Source organism: Cimex lectularius, unplaced genomic scaffold (assembly GCF_000648675.2).
Source record: "Cimex lectularius strain Harlan isolate CLEC.00 unplaced genomic scaffold, Clec_2.1 scaffold44, whole genome shotgun sequence".
NCBI classification, from domain to species: Eukaryota; Metazoa; Arthropoda; class Insecta; order Hemiptera; family Cimicidae; genus Cimex; species Cimex lectularius.
Window position 1 is genome coordinate 1,446,611 of NW_019392639.1, and position 4,170 is coordinate 1,450,780.

A 4,170-nucleotide genomic window follows, 5' to 3' on the forward strand; every position below is an offset into this window, starting at 1 on the left:
CCTTCTATCCACCTACGTACCCATATCCCTTCACCGTACTTTATAGGAACGGTAAACAGTTTTCGCACGTACAATGTCCCTAAAACACACGAAAGAAGGACATAAAACAATAAAAAACGACTAATTAATAAAAATAATGCACGAAAATTAAACTACACTTTTGAAATGGACATTACAACTACAGTGTGCCTCATACTACACAATACATAAGTTAAACTTCCTGATAAAACGTCCACATTTAAGAATATGCTCAGTTTGAAATCAAAATTCAAATTTTAATTTATAATCATTAATGATTCCTCATACTTTAGAAAAATACTATTGGTTTATGGTAATTAAAATATCATATGAATGTTTTTGATTTTAATTTCTAAAGGTATCAATCAACGGCATCATCGCTTCTTCCTGATTAATTAGTTTAATTAATCATTGTTTATTTTTAAATTAAATTTCAGATCTAAAAAAGAGCCATTAAAGATTGTTCTTCCTCAGAAGCTAAATTAAACTCTCGCTACTGAAAATAATTGGCAATTGAAATAACTCTTTATCAACACATTCGTTGTAGTAGAATAATGTTTGATATAAAAATTTAATTATATTGGAAATAGTTCGGTTAGGAGACAGGGTGAATGGCGATAAGTGTCGAAAATTTCAGGGGGTGTTTTACTTACCATATGCAACAAAAAACTTCCTATAAACCCCTGTCCAAATCTCAAAGGTAAAGAAGTAATTTCAGATTTTGTGTTTTTTCTTAATTTTTCGACTTAGGTACACTAAATTGCTTATAAACTTACTGACTGTTGAAAAATCTGGTTTGTGCCACCTGAAAGAACGTTAAATTTGCAGTAGGAAAACTTATTTACATTGCAGAATTGAGGAATAAATTCTACACGAAAAATTAAAAAAAATGTTGAAATTTGGAATTTTTTGAAAATGTTGGATTGGTTAATAACTAATTTTAATAAGTACAAACCCCTGGAGCTTTGCAAATTCCCTATGAAGTTCGTAGAATTACCTTCCAGCGGCGTACCCGCCTTTTTAGATTGTCCTTCTGGAAGGCCCAAATATTTTGCATTTTGTTAAAAAAAAAACTGGTGTCGATATACGGAGACACGCTTAATTTTTCCAGGAAATCCGTCTGTCTTTTGAGTTTCGTGCCAGTTCTTTATTGTTAAATTCAATCAGTTTGCTTTATGTTATCAGCTGACAACGTCCTCAGGGTGGTGATTGAAATTAGGCCATTGTTTACTACACATCTTGCTGATAAGCATTTCATTTACGGTTATTGCAACGGTTATGCTACTGCAGGAGAGAATACCAAGTTCGTTTTCCACATCAAGACGTTCCGGCAGATCGCACCTTCCAAAGACATCATTTTGCACTCGAAGAACGACGGAAGGCAATCAGCGAATTGGCGGAGATGAAGAATGACGAGGAGGTTTATAGAAAGTTTTTCGTTGCATATGGTGAGTAGAAACACCTGAAATTTTCGACACTTATCGCCAGTCACCTTGTATATATGGGAACTATTAAAATTGTTCTGCCATCATCCAAAATGCTCTGAGCAGCACAAAACTCTCCGACTGTTCATGGCCATATTTACAGAGACTTCATTAACTTAGCATCATTTCTACTCAGTCAAAGTGTTTTCTGCGTAATTCTGCCATTCTTCCGTATCGTGAGAGTGTCAGTGAGATATTAGTGGTTAATATAAGTAGATCGCAAATATATCATTTCTATTCTATTCATGGCGCATGACTTGAATTAATTGTACAATTTGAGTTTTCGTCATAAAGTAGGCCCTGCTCTTTTCTCAATTGTATGTAAATCGGCGTGGCTCAGACGGCCGGCAATTGTCCTAAATCGCTAGTCAGTATTAAATCCAAACCACCAAAGTTGGTATCATAATTACCCCCTTTAGCCTAGTAACAATTTAAGACAGTAGTTCTGGTCCTTTCACACTGATTTTATCAATAATGATAACTTGAACGTATTTAAACACTAGACGATATTGTTGGGCTACCTCTAAAGAAAAAGGAAGTAATTTTGAAAGGGATATTTTCAACCTGCGTTTTTTTGTTTTTTTTTTGTAATTATTTAGGCGTTACAGTGAACCGATTGTAAATTTCCGTGAGAAATCACGAATGTTTTGCCAAAACCAGCAGGTCCAGTAATTTAAAACGAATTTCGATCTTCAGACGTTATATGATTAATCAAATGCATCAACAGTTCTTTCAATTTTTCATTTTTTCTCAATAAATTGTAAAATTATTCATGATGTATTAAATTTTTACGCTTGTTAGCAATCGCACCTAATTTGTGGATTGTCGCAATTTTAAGATCGCTTAATTAATATTTATGAAAGATATTGGTCGAGATAAAAAAGTCAGTGTCACGAGCGGGATTCGAACCCACGACCTTCGGCTTGATACGCCGCCGCTCTACCACTTGAGCTATCGTGACTTCGATTCACTCGGATACTAACTTCCCATCTCAACCCCACCTTTTTGAATTTTCCCTCCTTTTTGCCATTTTTCAACTTTTTATCTCAACTAAAAACCTTAATTAATTGAAAGATATTTATTGGTCAAGCGGACCACGAAAATTATTGAATTCTTGTCAAGTTTCATGCCGTGTAAAATTTGAATTTTTTAGCCATTCACAAAAGCTATTTAGAATCTTTTCAATTAATTAATCTTTAAGTAAGGTATTGGTTGATATAAAAAGTCAGTGTCTCGAGCGGGATTCGAACCCACGACCTTCGGCTAAATACGCCGCTGCTCTACCACTTGAGCTATCGTGACTTCGATCCGCTCGGACATTAATGTTCCCACCTCAACCTAACCTCTCGAATTTTCCCTCCTTTTTGCCATTTTTCAAATGTCGTGTAATCCTCGGCGACAAATGAAATTGCCACGGAGAGCTTTCGTGAAGATATACTTCAGTTTATCTCAACCAGTACCTTTCATAAATATTAATTAATCAAAAAAAGTTAATTGGTCAATCGGACCACGAACTGTAATGGATTTAATAATTAAATAAAATAAACAAATAAATTGAAGTATATCTTCACTAAATCTCGCCGTAGCCATTTCATTCAGATCGTGGGTTCGAATCCCGCTCGTGACACTGACTTTTTTATCTCAACCAATACCTTTCATAAATATTAATCGAAAAATAGTTAATTGGTCAATCGGACCACGAACTGTAATAGATTTAATAATTAAATAAAATAAAAAAATAAACTGAAGTATATCTTCACTAAATCTCTCCGTAGGCACTTCATTCTGGTCGTGGGTTCGAATCCCGCTCGTGACACTGACTTTTTTATCTCAACCCATACCTTGCATAAATATTAATTAATCGAAAAAAAGTTAATTGGCCAATCGGACCACGAACTGTAATGGATTTATGATCACTATTCAATTTAGAGTTTTCACGGCATAGTTTTCCAAATTGACTAGCTTCCGTTTCTCTAATTGCTAAAATACGTACCGGGTCGCACTCATTTTTCTTTGACATAATTCCTTACAAATTTCCATGGTTTTTGAGGATATCAGATTTGAATTTTGATACTTTGTATAATTATTTCTTCTTTCTCATTATAAATTTCAATAGATTTCAAATCAGAAAGAATGTCGACTTCTTCATAATGGCAAATCTAACGTTACAGTTTCTCGTTTATGTTCATTGAGTTCCTGAGACATATTATAATCGTTGTAACGTTCAATATGCGAATTTTGTCGATGTATGTCGACAGTTTAGTACAAATTCGCAGTGTACTCCGTTTTGTCGGAATCGGAGCAGCGGCGGGAAACAGTTTTCCCGTTTTCGTCAAACTGAACGATTTTACGATTTTAAGAGAGCTTAACTTAAAAGTCGTACATACTTTCTAATTTATTTTTAAAAAATTAGGCATAAAATCGGCATAAAGGTAGTAACAAACACGGTGGGCAAACTTATAAGGCAAAAGTAACCCATTAATTGGATTATTTTATGTATTTCTGCCTACTTGATTATTGAAAGCACTTGGTTAACCTAGAACCTCAGTATAAATTATATACAGGGTGTATCATACAAGACGCCAATTGAAAATATATCTTCACAGTGATAAAATACAAAAAGATCAAACATGTCTCTTTTCACTTTTAATTTATAAATTTGTTAATT

The 4,170-nt window shown here is 34.0% G+C and overlaps 1 non-coding gene across 1 annotated transcript; it reads right to left on the reverse strand.

The window, feature by feature from the left end:
• Nucleotides 1-2,390: 2,390 nt before the first annotated feature.
• Nucleotides 2,391-2,463, reverse strand: Trnad-auc. The gene has a single exon. It is a non-coding gene; the product is annotated as a tRNA-Asp (tRNA).
• Nucleotides 2,464-4,170: the final 1,707 nt, after the last annotated feature.